This window comes from Bison bison, unplaced genomic scaffold (assembly GCF_000754665.1).
Source record: "Bison bison bison isolate TAMUID 2011002044 unplaced genomic scaffold, Bison_UMD1.0 scf7180017864363, whole genome shotgun sequence".
Classification (NCBI taxonomy): domain Eukaryota; kingdom Metazoa; phylum Chordata; class Mammalia; order Artiodactyla; family Bovidae; genus Bison; species Bison bison.
Genome location: NW_011494935.1, coordinates 4,352,580 through 4,370,347, shown reverse-complemented (window position 1 = coordinate 4,370,347; position 17,768 = coordinate 4,352,580). Strand labels below are relative to the sequence as shown.

At 45.4% G+C, this 17,768-nt stretch overlaps 1 protein-coding gene across 4 annotated transcripts in view; it reads left to right on the top strand.

The window, feature by feature from the left end:
• Positions 1-5,082: 5,082 nt before the first annotated feature.
• Positions 5,083-17,768, top strand: part of ATP10B (ATPase, class V, type 10B) — a 390,227-nt gene continuing 377,541 nt past the window's right edge. For all 4 annotated transcript variants that reach the window (XM_010855331.1, XM_010855328.1, XM_010855330.1 and 1 more), the window contains exon 1: positions 5,083-5,513. The gene's annotated coding sequence lies outside the window, so the exon portion shown is untranslated. The remainder of the gene's footprint in view (positions 5,514-17,768) is intronic.

Here is a 17,768-nt window from a genome sequence, read left to right as displayed (position 1 = left end):
TTTGTTGTAGACATTATGTACATTAAAATAACATCTAAAAGTCTAGAAATATGTTCAACAAAATATCAGTGAATGACGGTTCTGAGTTGTAATATTAAGGGTGATTTTTAAAAACTTATCTGCCATGTCCACACTTTCTCTAATAAACAGTATAACTTCAGAGATCAGAAAAACAGGAAAAATATTTTTTCACAACTAAGCAAAGAGATTGAATGAGTAAAGATCAGTGTTTTTATTGCTCACAGGATAAAGTTCAGATTCCTTGGCATGGCTTGGCCCCACCTGCCACTCCACCCTCATATCTCCAGTTCCAGCCAACTCTCTCACTACTAGCCATGTAGGCCTCCAGACTTTTTCCTGTTACAGAGCCTTAACATAGTAAATTACGTTATTTTTGCAGTTTTTCATTGCCATCCCTTTCCTGTAGGAGAATCACATTCCTGTCAACTGCTATGTCCCCAGTGCTGAGGACCATCATTCCTGTCCCATTGGCTTTGTACTTTGGCCAAAGGAATGTACACAGGACAAGGCCACACCCAATCAGAAGCCCTTAGAGTCATGGCACATTTCCACCCGTGCTCTTGACCTTTCTTTATGCTACATGAATACCATGTCTCACACAGGGACTGTTCCTGCAGTTTGAGTGTCTAAATGAGAAGCAGAGTCCTAGCCTAGGCAGAAATGCAGTCAACCACGGCCTACCTGTAAAATAAGCAAGTAAGCCACAGAGACACGGAGGTCATTTGTTACTGCAACAAAAACTGGCACATGGCATCTCTCTATTTGTAACATTCTGTCTGGCCACCCCTACTCCATGAGACTAACTGCATCCTTCCTTCACATCACAGTTTTAATCTAACCCTTAGGCCAGGGCAAATCCCTTCTCACACATGCACACATGCACTGTCCCCTCTTAACAATGCTCACAATATTAATGTCACAATTTTTGTGTGATTGTTCAATCAATACCCTGTATGCCAATGGGCTGTGAACTCCTCAGAGCAGTAATCATGACTATCTGTTCATCCATTGTATCCTCAGGACCTATCAGTTCTTGGCACATAGTATATCCTCAATTAAAAAAAAAAGAAAAGAAAATTTAGATGAATACATGAAGGAAAGCATGGGTAAAATAATAAAGAACCTTGAACATAGAGTTGAGAAGCATAAATCAAAGAAGCAAATATTTAGACAAGATTATTCATCTTTAGGTGAGAAAACATTATGAGTCTTCTAATAGTGCAAATAAATATGTGCTAACAGTGTTCAGGATCTCCTGAATAATAATAGTGATATTTAAGCACTTTTTCTGTTAAAAGCACTTCATAGATATTAGTTTGCATCATCTTGGTAACAGCCCTATGATATAAGTACTATAGTTATCCCAGAAGGAAGCTTAGCATTTTGCCCAAACATGTAACTGGAAGCTGGTAAAGAATGAGTTGAATCCAACCCAAAGTCTGTGTTTGTAACCACCGGACCCTAATACCATCCCTTTGGTCTGAAGATTATGTTGTTGTTGTCGTTCAGTCACCAAGTCTTGTCTGACTCTTTGTAACCCCATGGATGTCAGCATGCCAGGCTCCTCTGTCCTTCACTATCTCCCAGAGCTTGCTCAAACTCACATCCATTGAGTCAGTGATGCCATCCATCCATCTCATCCTCTGTTGCCTTCGTCTCCTCCCGTCCTCAATCTTTTCCAGCATCAGGGTCTTTTCCAATGAATTGGTTCTTCGCATCAGGTGGCCAAAGTATTGGAGCTTCAGCATCAGTACTTCCAATGAATATTCAGAACTGATTTCCTTTAGGATTGATTGGTTTGATCTCCTTGCAGTCCAAGGGACCCTCAAGAGTCTTCTCGAGCACCACAGTTTGAAAGCATCAGTTCTTTGGTGTTCAGCCTTCTTTTTGGTCCAACTCTCACATTCTTAAATGACTGCTAGAAAACGCATAGCTTTGACTATATGGACATTTGTTGGCAAAGTATTGTCTCTGCTATTTAATATGCTGAGTCCTGAGAAAGTCTTACAAAACTTCATTGACAAGGCAAAAAAACATTTCTATTTAGTTTTCATATTGTATCACATGGGATCACTTGAGCTAATGATAGGGTGGGATTGGCCAGCCCTAAGAACGCATTTCCCCTTGAACAAATAAAGCACACACACCTTCCCACATCGCTCTCGGGAATGGATTCCTATTCAGTGCTCTCTGCCCAATTCACTGGTAGGACAATGGATGCCAATAACTGTAACACCATCATCAACACATTTTGAGTGTTTTCCTTTTTTTTTATTTTGGCTGTTCTGGGTCTTGGTTGCAGCGTCCGGGCTTTCTCTAGTTGTGGTCTGCAGGGCCTTCTCTAGCTGAAGCACAGGGCTTCTTCTCTTGTTGCAGCATGAGGCCTTCTCGTTGCAGTGCATAAACTTCTCTGGTTGTGGAGCATGAGCCCCAGTAGTTGCAACATGCGGGCTTTGTTGCCTGCCCCACGCTGTGGGACCTTAGTTCTCTGATCAGGGATCAAACCCTCATCCTCTACACTGGAAGACAGATTCTTAACCACTGGGTCAGTATGGAAGTCCCCATCCACACATTTTTGTCTTCTTTGCACTCCTTGCTGAGCTGAGCGCAGGCCACTGCCCACATTAGGTGCTTAGTCAATGTGTTTTGAATTAAACAGCCTTATAGTTCTTGCTTTAGGGTTGAAATGATTGGCATGAACAAAGCAGTCATCTGGGAGATTTACCTGCCTGTATGAAAACTCCATTTTGGAGAGCAGGTAGGATGTGAGAATCTCATTATAAAACTAAACTTGACTCAAGAAATAAGGGGCTTCTCAGGTGGTACTAGTGGTAAAGAACTCATCTGCCAATGCAGGAGACACGAGAAGACAAGGGTGTGATCCCTGGGTTGGGAAGATCCCCTGGAGGAGGGCATGGCAACCCTCTCCAGTATTCTTGCCTGGAGAATCCCACAGACAGAGGAACCTGGCTGACTATAGTCCATAGGATCATACAGAGTCAGACATGACTGATACAGAGTCAGACATGACTGATACAGAGTCAGACATGACTGAAGCAACTTAGCATGCAGCACAGACAGATTGTGTTGGCTATTGGGCAGGGAGAGGAACTGATTGTGGGCCCCATGAGCCTGGCTTCTGCAGAAGTGCTATGAGGGGGTGCTCTGGGGACAGTGTGCCTGGGGTGGGGCTGGCATGGAGGAATTTGCTTTGGGACAGGTGGTTGTACTGTGAGGTCTGGGCCTCTGGTGGGGTGAAAGGGCCAAACTAGGGCTTAATGTCTTTGGCCTTTGCTGGTGTGATAAAGGCTCCAATAATATCATCTCTAATCCCTCTTATAGGTACAAAGCTCCTGCCAAGTGGAGCTAGTAAAGAACCTGCCTGCCAATGCAGGAGACATAAGAGACACGTGTTGGATCCCTGGGTTGGGAAGATCCCCTGGAGAAGGGAATAGCCACCCACCCCTGTATTCTTGTCTGAAAAATCCCACAGAAAGAGGAGCCTGGCAGGCTACAGCCCATGGCATCTCAGAGTCAGACACGACTGAAGCTACTTAACATGCACACATGCGCAGGTGCAAAATCTCTGGGGCTAACAAAGCTCACGTATGAGTCAAAGGAAGGAGGAAGGTACTAACCCCAGAGAGGCCGCCTGTGCTGCTAGCCAGGAGCTCCTTGGCCTAGAGTCAGCTGGAAAATTTCTGAGGACAGGAGTGAAAGTGAAAGTCGCTCAGTCGTGTCCGACTCTTTGCAACCCCAAGGACTGTATAGTCCATGGAATTCCCCAGGTCAGAATACTGGAGTGGGTAGCCTTTCCCTTCTCCAGGGGATCTTCCCAACCTAGGGATCGAACCCAGGTCTCCCACACTGCAGGGATGAAAGAGTGATTTGGAAACAATGGAGAACGTTGAGTTTAAAACCTCCAAGAAATTCCAGGCTGGTGGATGGGAGGGGAATTTGGGTGAGAATAGATCCATGTATATATATGGCTGAGTCCCTTTGCAATCCACCTGAATCTATTACAAAATTAATAAACAACTATGCTGCTAAGTCACTTCAGTCGTGTCCAACTCTGTGCGACCCCATAGATGGCAGCCCACAGGCTCCCCCGTCCCTGGGATTCTCCAGGCAAGAACACTGGAGTGGGTTGCCATTTCCTTCACCAATGCATGAAAGTGAAAAGTGAAAGTGAAGTCGCTCAGTCGTATCTGACTCCTAGCGACCCCATGGACTGCAGCGCACCAGGCTCCTCCGTCCATGGGACAACTATACTCCAATGTAAAAATTTAAAAGAAATTCCAGACTGGGATAGGAGAACTTAGGCGTCTTCTAGACTTGCATTCCTTCAAGTTCAGGTGCCAGACCACGCACATCAGAATCACCCAGGATAAAATTTTTAAGTAAGTATTCCTGAGTCTTCCTGGAATCTGAACATTTCATGCAGAAATTGCATTTTTAACACTTGGATAATTCCTATGAATCCTAAATTCTGCAAACCTCTCATCTGGAGAGACAAAATACTTGCCAAGGTAGGGAAATAAAATCCCAAATGCTTAGATTTAGGACCTGAATAATGATGCTTTTTCTTCAAGGATCATTTAGTGCCTTATGTTAAAACCACCTGTGGATTCAGTAGAATAGCAATTAACTAGAATGACAAAGTGCTTTTTAATAACAGACATGGGGTGCATTGTTAAACTTTCCTTGCTGATCTCCCCAATGCTTCACAAAGGAAGAAATAAAATCTCATTTTGGCCTGATGGGCAGATTTCAGCTTGGCTCTCAGGTCCTCTCCCTCACTTTTCTACTGAGAATAAAGGTAGGTGCTGCCCTGATTTGGGGAAAGCTGGGCCCTGGAAGTAGGGATGTGATCTAGCCAAGTCTCAGACAGAGAGAAGCAGCTCTTTGGCTAGGACAGAAGCCCCATCTCTTGACATTTGACCTTCAGATTCCTACAGTTTAAAAATTAATCACCAGAAAATGAATACTTCCCATTTTCCCTCAGCTAGACCAAAGTCCTAAGTGCTGGCTCTAACTAAGACAGGGGTTGTCTGTCAAAATAAATTGCAGGGGTGGGAGTCGGGCTGGTAGGGACCAGGCCAATCAGCCCCCAGCTAGCAGCCTCTCCAGGGTTTGCTCTGGGCTCCTGGCCGGTTAGACCAGCCCTGCCAGGGCTCCTTGGAGAGCAGGGTGGAGATGCAGGGCTTGGGAGAGGAGCAGCGAGGCCCGGGGAGGGTGGGGCTGAGCAGGTCTCTGCAGCAGGCGGGAGAGGAGGAAATGGGGTGGAGGAATTGTGTTCAGGTGTGCACCGCCACCGAAGGCCAGGCTTCAGAAGGGGTTGAGGCTGCCTGCCCAGCCAGGGAGGAGAAGGAAGCTCTCTCGGTGGCTGTGATGCCTGTTTGAGGGGATACTTGGAGGTGTCTCAGCCCAGTCTCCCTCCCCAGAAGAGGAAACCAAGAAGGGCCCAAGGCATGCCAGCTCCCAGAGAGGAGGTAAGGACCCTGCTGATGCAAAGGCTGTGGGGGCAGGGGGGCTTGTCTTAGCGCTCCCTCCTGCTTGCTGGCCTGGAGCTCGGATGCTGTTTCCAAGGTACCCTCTGAGGCTGCTCCAGAGGCTTCAGCCTTTGTATTCTGGGTGTTACAGCCATGCCTACCACCAACCACCTGCAGCTGGGGGTCCCGTGGAAACTCATTGCTTTGTTTGGGGAGCTCTTTGCTCACACTGGAAGGTCCTGTGCATGCAGTTGACTGGGTCATGAGGGCAACTGCAGATGGTGATGATGGTTGCTCGATGTAGCCTTGGCTTTTTTCATGCTCTGATGAGCAGACAACCTCTGTCTTTGCTGTCTAGAGCTTGGAATGAATTACCTGTACAGAGAGTCCATAGTATACTGGCATTGGTCATTACCTGTAATATTTCAGGACCTTTTTCCGAAAGCTTACCAAACCATTGTGCAGCGTTTTGAAAGATGTACATTGTGTGAGGCAGAGTGAGAGTGAGAGAATTGAGTTTTTGATGGTGATGAAAATAATAGGACAAGAGCTTACTGAGAGCTTATGATTTACAAAGCATGACGACGAAGACTTCATCTTGGTGCAGTCCGTGTAGCAGGTGTTGGTTATTATCTACAATTGGTGGTGAGGAGGCTGAGGGTCAGGAAGGTTACCTGAGCCGAACCAGGGTTTGCTGAAATGAGTACATGCTCTTGACTTCTATCCATGAGGGCATATTTAGCCGAAGGTCTTTTAGATTCAAAGTGAGCAGAGGTGAGGCACAACCGACTGTGCAGAGGCTTTGCAAAGAGGCTTTCTCCATCTGATAGCCTCCATCTCCTGTTGCCATGTTCAGGAATTAATTTAGAACAGAGTCTCTACTTCTCAGGCCTCAATAGCCCCGTCTTGTGGATTTGGAGACTGTTAAGAGCCTACTATCAGCAATATGTAATCTCGAAGGTCAGTGTCATTAAGGATTCAGAGGCTACAACTGAACAATGGAGATGGGCCTTAAAACACCAGAGGACAGAAATGCATTTGAGAGCCAATGCCTTGTGGCCACTTAGAATTAAACCTAACATCCCCGCCCCCAAACAGTTTACCACATCTCTCATGTTGCCAAGCATTCCCTATTTCCAAACTTCTCCTATTACATGGCCCCTCAGTTGGAGGTAAGCCGGCAACACTGGCTACCTCTGTACTTTCCCTGCTTAGGACCTGCGGTTTTTCCCTCTCCTTGGAACACATCCCCTTGGGCTCTTCCTGTAATTGGATCTCTCCCTTCAGTAAGGCTGCAGCTCAGACTGGCCTGTTTAAGAGGGCTTCCTAGATGCCGGGATGGCAAGTAGACTGGCCACTGCCATCCCCGAGTACACTTCTTTATTGTGCTGATTACAGTCATTACACTGATGTCAATCTGAAATTTGGTTCTCTTGTTTGTCTGTCTCCCCAGTAGAACTCCATGAGGGTAGGGACCTTGCATGTCTTCTGCCTGCTGGACACTACTGGGTCCCCAGGGATTAGGTCTCCCAGTAACAGGGCCTGAGTTAATGTTTGTTGAGTGAATAAATAATACAAGGGGTCAGGAGATATCATTGCCTCCTTCTTATCCAACACCTCGACTCAATCTCCCATATGGATGCAAACGTCTTGGTCTAGAAGGTGAAGTATAATAGCATCTGAGCTTTCAAGTGTTCAAGGGGCATTCTTGGAATAAAGAAGGGAAAAAGGATAAATGGCATAGGTGAATTTAATTCCCTGAAAAATAGCAAGGTATGACAAGGCCGGCTCTGCTGGCCAGTCTTGATAAGCAGCACTCACTGCCTATGACTCAGCCCAGCCGTCTTCCGGACATAGGGTATTGACCTTGGCTCTGCCTGGTATACTTGTAGGGACAATGACATTTCAGAAAGCTGAGAGTGTATGCTTCCCGCCCTGCTTCATCAAGCCTTTCATTCAAATGAGCCACCAGCCTTTGCTCACATGCCCTTTGCTATTTTGGAGTGTCATTCATTTGCTGGATGGGAACAGGTCCATCCATAGGAACAAGGGGTCTCAAGTTTCTATGGGCTCTATCGTTCTCTGCCACTGTGGGCATGTCCCTTAGTGCCTCCACATCTCATGCTTTTCCTCTATAAAATGGCATGGGAATAGCTGCCCGTGGGGTTGTAGTGGATTCTGGAGGACAGTGATGTGCCATAAATCTCTTGCTTTACAAGTACCTGGGCCTGCCAGCAAGGAGGAGTAGAGAATACACAGGGAGGTGTGTTTGTTTTGGAGATTTTTGCTTGCATAAAATCCACAGTTCCAAAAGAAATCTGTGAGAGGAAGAGACTTCTCTACAGGATTCCTTCTCCCAGGCAGCTACCTCAAGAATCGACTTACACACTTTAATTAACACCCAGACGATTTGCTTTGCAGCGCGTTGCATTAAACTCCAGCCTGGTGACACTTCCTCCTTGGCAGGCATGCAGCCCTTGGCAGTATTTTACACGCTGGTGGTTTTATGGGTCCCATCTTGCTCTTCTGTGTTCTTCATTGTAATGTGTGGTAAGCCTTTCTGGCATCAGCCCTGGCCCCACTTGATTTAAGGAACTGCTGATTTTATTTCTGATCCTCAGGTTGTTCTGTGATTCTATTTTTTAAAGCACTCCTTATCTTGTTCTATTCACTTGTGCAATTCTTCATTTCCAGACTTTAAAATATGACTTGTTCGAAAGAAAATAGATGCTTGAATTAGGAGTGAAGCCAGAGTCCTGAGGACCTTCTGAGGAGAAAGATGCCCATATGCAAAGTTGTGTAATGGAAGGAGAATGACGTTAAGTATCTAGAGACTGGGATTGAACTGTCTCCTGACTTCTCGGACCGTGAGGGCAGGGGGATGATAGCAATACTGCAGTGGACTTTTCCTGAGAACTTAGGGGATGTTTAAAGGATTTCTTAGATGTTCTCGTTTCATGGTGACGCTGACTATCCCTGCTTTTGAAAATGGGAAATGTGAGACTCAGGGAGTGATGGAACCCAAATTTGAACACATGCTGGTTGACTTAAGGGCACAGGCACTTACGTACCAGGTAACTTGCTGTCTACTCACCCACACTACTTGGGGATCTTTATAGACAGGGTAACCTTCCCAGGCCTGCCATCCACACAGGGTACCATTCAAAGAGGTGATGCCAATGAAGGGTTAATGAAATGATGCAGGATTATTTCACCATTCCTCATACATCTTGTTTACCAAAATTTAGGAAAATGTTCTATGGATATTCCTTCTTGAGGAGAATTTGTAGATACTATGTACTATGCTATGAGTTAATGATAAAATCAGAATAGTCACTAGCCATTAACTACTAACTTCATACTCCACCCTGATGGAAGCATTTTCCTCCTGTTAAAGTGTGTGCATTCCTCAGTGGGGAAGGTGTGGGCTTGTGGTTTCAGGAGCCTGGCTCAGTCAGTTGCTAGCTGTGTGACCTTAGGTAAGTTTCTCAAACCCTCTGTTTCACATTCTCCATCTATAAACAGAGATATTACTAAACTTTCCCCCTGGATATTGTGGGCATTGTCTAAGTGAATACATGTAACAGGCTGAAATGGTGCTTGGTATGGAATGTCGTCTCAAAGTTGCTATTGCAGCTGCTTTCGCCTCAGCCCTTCTGCGAGGGACATCCTCTCACTCCCATCCTGGGTGTGTAGAAACTGATAAAGAATCAGGTTACACAGCTAAAATCAGGATTTGAACCCCCAACTGTGTTCATCCCAAGCCTTCCCTTTTCTACGTCCTATTTCCTCAGTAAACTCTAAAAGAAACACACATTCCTCTGGGAACTCAGTTTGACAGGAATTCATACTCCAAAACGCAACCTATATTCTCTCCATACTTGTAGCTACTTATGTCATCTTTAGGATGGTGAGTGAAGTGTCTTGTTGCAGATGTCTTAAGCTCTGCCTCTAGGCCATCATCAAACCAGCCAGAATTCTCTCCTCTATTCAAGATTTGGTCTCTGGGCAGGCAGCCACACTGGCCTTGAGGTGATAAGTTTGCTTATTAAAAGCAATCAATGACATTCCTCTTCCCTAAGACAGAGTGCTGACCTGGCCAGTGAAGGGCCTTCTTCTAGCTCTGTGATAACATTGTTTTGTGCTGGCTGGCTGAAATCTGTTGCTACACAGTCTCTTGAGTTAGCATCTGTGTTGGCATAAGTGACCAGAAGAAACAGTCCAGGGTTCTGTCCTGGGCTGATCAAAGATAGATGCCAGCCCTTGTGCCCTTTTGACCATGGTACCCAGTTGGATATTGGAGTTATGTATGGGTTTGTTCTCCCTGGGTAAGGACTTGCTTCAGCAGGATCCCAGTATATACAGTGACAGAGCATGAGATCCTATTAAGTCCTCCTCCTTCCGCTGCCAGTGCTAAGTATGCCTGGCTCCCAGCTGCCTCCCAAATCATGACTGTCATTAATAATGAACAGCTTCCTTTCATTGAGTACTTGCCATGTGAGAGTTCACGGAATCTTAACAATACTCTCAAGCAGCTTCCAGTATTATCCTATTTTAGGGAAGCAGAAGATGACATCAAGGGAATCCTTGGTCAAGGGCACCCAACTGAACGGTGCCACCAGGATGTGCCCCCAAACCTGTGTGACTGAACACATGCTCTTCACCTCTGTGTTCATCAACCCCAGACTCCTCCTGCCTGAGTCACCCTCTCTGAGATGCTGTGATAACACATTCCCCATTAGCTATGGAAAAACCAGTCCTGCTGGGCCAACCCCATGGGGTATGTAGACAAACCCGCCTCACCAGGTTTCCCTGGGCCATGAGCCTGCTCTCTCTTTGCTGCATCTTCTCTGGACACAATTGAGCACCTCAACTACTCCAGTTGGCTTTCTCCCCATAACTGTGTGTGTGTGTGTGTTTATATGCCCTCAGTCACGTCTGACTTTGCAATCCCATGGACTGTAGCCCACTGGGGTCTTCCATCCACAAAATCTTCCAGGCAAGAATATTGGAGCAGGGTACCATTTCCTACTCCAAAGGATCTTCCCAACCCAGGGATCAAACCCATATCTCTTGCATATCCTGCATTGGCAGGCGGCTTCTTTTCCACTGTGCCACCTGGGGTTCATAACTCTGTAGTCACTGGAATATCACAGTAGGAAAGAATGAGAGCAGAGTTTCTGTCTCTGTCAGTCCCCCTCAGTACCTATCCTTTTGAACAGTAAATCTTCTGAGCTATTCTAACATTTCTGTCCTTCTTTGTTCACTTTTCAACCTGGTTTAAGAGCAAGCCGAAGTGGATCAATTATAAAGCATATTTTCAGTGCTGCAAGGTAACTCAGTAATTGGCATCTTAGCCTGAGGACCGGCCTGTGAATTGTGTTATTTACAAAAGCAGACAAAACAGTAGGCTGCACAGTGGCTGCCTGTCAAGAAAGTGTCATCCCTCGAAAGTGGTGCTTGTACAGCTGGGCTGTTAAAAGGAGTAAATGCAGGATGGAGTTGAGAAATGTAGTTAAATCTTAGACATCATGACCTTTTACTATCCATGTGATCTTGCACAAATTAGTTATTTTCTGCAGTAGCATAGCACTGCTTTCATTTTGCTCAGCTCTGCCTACATCCAGTAATAAGATTTCTACAGTGTCCCAGGCCTTATACTGACCCCTTTATGTGTACCATTTCCCTTAATTCACTCCATCAACCTAATGAGTTAAATAGTGTGAACATCACTTTACAGATTAGGAAACTCAGGTTTGTAAGGTTAAGTACCTATTAACAAAGTGGTGAAGGGGGAATTGAAACAGTTCTTTGTCTTTTTTAGATTTATTTATTTTTGATTGAAGGATAATTGCTTTACAATGTTGATTTGGTTTCTGCCATACATCAACATGAATCAGCCATAGGTACACATATGTCCCATCCCTCTTGTACCTCCCTCCCACCCCATCCCACCTCTCTAGGTTGTCACAGACCCCTGGTTTTAGTTCCCCCAATAATACAGCAAATTCCTAGTGGCTATCTATTTTACATATGGTAGTGTAAATGTTTCCATTAATGTCAATCTGCCCCCCAGACTTGGCTACTCATTCCTGTATCCTTGCCAGGGAAATCCCATGGACAGAGGAGCCTGGCAGGCTACAGTCCATAGGGTTGCAAAGAGTCAGACATGACTGAGTGATTAACACTTTCACTTTCATCCCCCAGCCCAGGATAATGGTTGATGGTGAGATGTTAAATCCTTCCTTTTCTGCCATGAGAGCATGCCTAAGTCTTTCTCTTGAGTGCAGTCTGCTTTTGCAGCTCATGCTAAGGACTTTTTCCAGGCCCTGTCTCATGACACTGCTTCTCATCTGCCAACTTCCTGATCAGTGACCCATGTGGCTCCAGCCCAAGCCCGGCCATCACTCATTACCCCTGCTGCTCTGTCTGCTCTCCCCGCCACAGAAAGATAGTTCATCGATCAGCATAAATCTTTTCAGTTTCTTAACAATTGAGAGAGCTTCCAAACAACTACTTGGGGTTACCTCTGAGAAGCCATCCATTTTTCCTTTCTCTGCACGGCAGAAGGACCCGCAGATCCCACTGCCTTTCCAAGACACTCAGAGAGAAGCAGGGGTTGTGTGTGGGCAAATTGAATGGTCCCTGCAGTCGGGGCTGGGAGTGAACCCAGCAGGATGTATGCCTATTGGTGCAGGGGGCTCCATCCTGGGCATCACTGTTCCCCAGGAGCCAGTGCAGTTCCAGGCACATAGAGGGGCTCAAGTGTTTATTCCCTCAATCACTGTGTTAGCTCCAGGGAAAAAAGTACATGTTTATTTCAGACACTTTTTTGTTTTGCTTGTATGGGTGCTTAGTCACTCAGTCATGTCCTACTCTTTGTGACTCTTTGGACTCTAGCCTGCCAGGCTCTTCTGCCCTGGGAGTTTTTTAGGCAAGAATATGGAGTGGGTTGCCAGTTCCTTTGCTTAAGAAGAAACAAAGAAGGGAGAGGGTTAAGTGTTGGATCAATGGAATGACTACATTTGGGAACACATTTTCGTCTCTCAGCTTCTCGGAGTGTTTCTCTGCTCAGCTACTTTTTGAATTAGTCTGGACTCTATTTGGGAGTGGAGCTCATCATTTCCATCCCACCTAATAATGCCATTTATCCCTCACGGCTAAACTGGGAGGCCCGTCACACTCCACCTCTTTCCATCACAGGTGGAAGCCTGGCTGAGTGGTGACCATGTGAGTGGCCCTAGCCCCAGTCTTCCCCACATCTCTTTTAGTTCCTCTTCAGGAAGAGTCCAGGATGATAAGCTTTCCAGGTATTGAGTGCTAACAATGTGCCAGGCTGAGTGCTAAACACCTCCCTGAAAAGTAAAAGTTAAAGTCGCTCAGTAATGTCCAACTCTTTGCAACCCCACGGACTGTGCTCCATGGAATTCTCCAGGCCAGAATACTGGAGTGAGTAGCCTTTCCCTTCTCCAGGGGATCTTCCCAACCCAAGGGTCGAACCCAAATCTCCCGCATCGCAGGCGGATTCTTTACCAGCTAAGCCAAAACACCTCCCTACTGTCTCCACCTCACCACATTGCACTGAACAAAACCCTGCCACTGACAAGGTGAATTGACCTGCTGGAAGTCACAGTGCTGGTGGGTGGTGAGCCCTGGCCTCCGTGCCAGGACTATGAGTACCCAATCTGAGCTCTTTCCATCGTGGGCTGTACAGTGAATCCACCCCCGCCTTCAGTCCCGTCTCTTAGGCACCCTACCATGTGAAACAGATGCTGGTCCTTCTCTGACTTCTCTCCAGCCAGAAATTGTCACTGCATGTGTGCTCAGTCACTCAGTTGTGTCTGACTCTTTGCGACCCCATGGACTGTAGCCCACCAGGCTCCTCTGTCCATGGAATTACCCAGGCAAGAATACTAGAGTGGGTTGCAATTTCCTACTCCAGGGTATCTTCCCAACCCAGGGACTGAACCCGAGTCTCCTGTGTCTCTGGCATTGGCAGGGGGATTCTTTACCAATACTGCCACCTGGGAAGAGAAAATGGCACTGAATTCTAGTAGGGCAATCTCCTATTGCTTTAGTGTAAGGAGCCTGCTGTTGTGTTCCCTGTTTGTTTCTTTTTTTAAACTGTGTGTGTTATATTGAGGTATAATTGATTAACAATGTTGTGTTTCAGGTATACAGCAAAGTGATTCAGTTATACACATATATGTATTATTCTTTTTCAAATTCTTTTCCCATTTAGGTTGTTACAGAATATTAAGCAGAGTTCTCTGTGCTATGTAGTAGGTCCTTATTAGTTACCTATTTTAAATATAGCTGTGTGTACCTGTACATTCCAAATTCCTACTATTTCTCATCCCAACCTTTCCCCCCAGTAACCATAAGTTAGTTCTCAAAGTCTGTGAGAAATTGTGGTACATATATATACCATGGAATATCACTCAGCCATTAAGAAGAAAACTGGCCTGGATGAAGCACAAGCTAGAATCAAAATTACCAGGAAAAATATCAATAACCTCAGATATGCAGATGACACCACCCTTATGGCAGAAAGTGAAGAAAAACTAACAAGCCTCTTGATGAAACTGAAAGAGGAGAGTGAAAAAGTTGGCTTAAAGCTCAACATTCAGAAAACTAAGATAATGGCATCTGGTCCCATCACTTCATGGCAAATAGATGGGGAAACAGTGGCTGACTTTATTTTTGGGGGCTCCAAAATCACTGCAGATAGTGATTGCAGCCATGAAATTAAAAGACTTAAGACCAAGCTAGATAGCATATTAAAAAACAGAGACGTTATTTTGTCAACAAAGGTCTGTCTAGTCAAGGCTATGGTTTTTCCAGTAGTCATGTTTGGATGTGGGAGTTGGACTGTAAAGAAAGCTGAGCAAAGAAGAATCGATGCTTTTGAACTGTGGTATTGGAGAAGACTCTTGAGAGTCCCTTGGACTGCAAGGAGATCCATCCAGTCCATCCTAAAGGAAATCAGTCCTGAATGTTCATTGGAAGGACTGATGTTGAAGCTGAAACTCCAATACTTTGGCCACCTGATGCAAAGTGCTGACTCATTTGAAAAGACCCTGATGCTGAGAAAGATTGAAGGCAGGAGGAGAAGGGGTACAGAGGATGAGATGGCTGGATGGCATCACTGACTCAGTGGACATGAGTTTGGGTGAACTCTGGGAGATGGTGATGGACAGGGAGGCCTGGCATGCTGTGGTCCATGGGGTTGCAAAGAGTCAGACATGACTGAGCGACTTAACTGAAAAAGAATAGTTTCCCTCTTTCTTGCAGAAGGAGGGTCTGCTATAAAATTGCCTATAAAAAACTGCCTTTGGGTACATGAGGCCATAAGAGAAGACCAATTTCCCAGTTAGTGTCTGGAGAGAAAGGTCATAAGTGGCAGCTCAGAAAGGGGTGTCTTGCGCTTCAGTTCTTCTTGAACTGCAACTTTCTGATCTGGGGCACAACCAGGAGCAGCCTTGGCTAAAACTCAGTAGACCTCATTATTCCAATGGAACTTTGGTTTATTTAGAGGGGAACTACTTTAAGTGAAAAATCAATATGGTTCATCACAGAAGGTTGTTTTTGTTGCGTAGTTGCTAAGTCATATCTGAGTCTTTGTGATCCCATGGACTATAGCCCACCAGACTCCTCTGTCAGTGGGCTTTCCCAGGCAAGAATACTGGAGCAAGTTGCCATTTCCTTCTCCAGGGCATCTTCTTCCCAACCCACAGACTGAACTCAGGTCTCCTGTTTGGCAGGCAGATTCTGTACCACTGAGCCACCTGGATAAATCAGTACTATTTATCACAGAAGGTAATGATAGTTAAACACATCGAACACAGAGCACCATGAGTAAACATCACTGTCATCTATAAGCTCTGGCCCTGAGACCACTTCTTGCTTTGTTTCAAAGGAGAGTTAAATATTACCTGGCACCACTTCATGGGTGTGGAGTTTCAGTTTGAGATACTCTGGAGATGGGTGGTGATGATGATTACACAACAATGTCAATGCACTGAATGGTAAATTTTATTATATATATATATATATATATTTTTTTTTATGTGTTAAAAAATTCAGCAGCTCTTTATGTTACAGTTAAGAAACAGTGTTCAACATGCATTAAGTGAAAAATGCAAAGTGCTGAACAGTGTGACCTGAATACTGACTTCTCTGAGTCATTTTTAAAGGAATATGTATATACACATGTATCTAGGCTTGTATATGTGATGATCCCCCTGGAAGGATATCAATACTGGATTCTGTAGAGGGATGAGAAGTAGAAAGAGAGGGAGGGTCATTGCTATTTGATTTGTGCTCCATGTGCATGTATAACTCATTCTAGTTTGTTTAAACACTTAAAAAGCTAGGCACCAAAATGAAACTATCTCCTTAAAGCAATGCTTCTCAACCTTGCCTCCACCTAGACTCCAGCTGCTCAAAGTCAGATACCCTGCCCTAGCATCATTATCCCCTGTGAGCTTGTAACTTGTTAGAAATAGAGGATCTCAAACCCACCCAGATGCAAGGAATCCAAATCTACATTTAGCAAGGTCCCCAGTGCCTTCCCTCGTCGCTCAGATGGTAAAGAATCTGCCTGCAATGCAGAAGGCCCAGGTTTGATCCCTGGGTCAAGAAGACCCCCTGGAGAAGGAAATGGCAACCCACTCCAGTATTCTTGCCTGGGGAATTCCATGGACAGGGGAGCCTGGCTGGCTACAGTCCATAGGATCACAAAGAGTCAGACATGGCTAAACGACTAAGACTTGCACTTTCACTTTTCACCAGTGGCTCACAGGACATTAAAATGTGAGAAGTAGGCACAGGACTAACTAAATCAGAATCTCTGAGGTGAGGTTTGAACCTTGGAGTTCATTAAGGCTCCCAGGTCACCCCATGCTGCTGCTGCTGCTAAGTAGCTTCAGTCGTGTCCGACTCTTAGCAACCCCATGGACTGCAGCCTACCAGGCTCCTCCATCCATGGGATTTTCCAGGCAAGAGTACTGGAGTGGGGTGCCGTTGCCTTCTCCATGGAGACAGTTAATACTGCCAACTTCAGATTTAATGTAATTGTTTCTATATTAACCCCTTCATTTTTCCCAATAGTCTTACTATATGGTTCAGTCTTATTCATTGTGGGTTCCATGTGCCCCTTAGAAATCCTTATGTGTCCCACACTTCAGAGCACCAGCCAGGATGACTATCTAGGTCATGTGAACGTCACACAGGAACATATAATGTTAGATTCCCCTGAACTTGAGAGGCAAGATGTTTCTTCCTCATATAAAATAGACTATAATTTTTCATCAAGACACATAAAAATGACAAGCCTTCTTTAATCCATGTGTGGAGCACAAAGTCACGTCTTTTAGTTTATTTAATAGTTGTTTTATTCATTTCTTTGGCTGCACCGGGTCTCCGTTTGGCATGTGGGGTCTTCCGTCTCCATCGTGGTGTTTGAGACCTTCAGTGTCGCGTGTGAACTCTCAGTTGCAGCATGTGGGCTTTAGTTCCCCGACCAGGGTTGGAACCTGGGCCCCCTGCCTTAGGAACACAAAGTCTTGGCCACTGGACCATCAGGGAAGTTCCTGTCAGGTCTTTTAAAATCAGACTTTAGAGTTAGAAAAATAGGGAGTTGAATTTACTTCTCTGAGTACTAGCCAAGTGGGCTTAACACCTGCCTAGGAGCTGCCATATTTAAATAAGATGATTTAGGTGCATGATCATTTTTAGGCGATAATGATGGTTATGTCCACTTCCCTTCCCTTCCCCACTTGTCCTGGGCTCCTCTCACTGTCGCGCCTCCCTTCACATCTGTTTCTTCTGCCTTGAGCATCTCACATACAGATGATATTTCTCACATTGCAGCTGAATGTGAGAAAGTTCAAGTTCCACCTCCCCCATCCCTTGACAAACAGTACAAACTCTGCTGTCTCTTAGCAAATTATCTGACACTTTTCTAAAATGCAACTGAAACCTCATTACATGGATGAACAGCTTTCCATCAGCTCATTCCTAGCTCTGATATTAATATAATTGTTGCCAAGACATTGCAGTTGGCCTAGAGGCACTCAGCAAGGCGTCATGGTTAGTAACCCGAGATGACTGCAAATGCGAAGAGCTAGTGGAAGCTGCTAGGATTTCCGCGTGGCCAGGTGATGCTCTAGAGTGGTTTCCAAGCTTCCTTTCTGTTGCCAGACAGGTGTGAGATGGGCGGGGGAGGTGTCCAAATCAGAATAGCTGACCCCC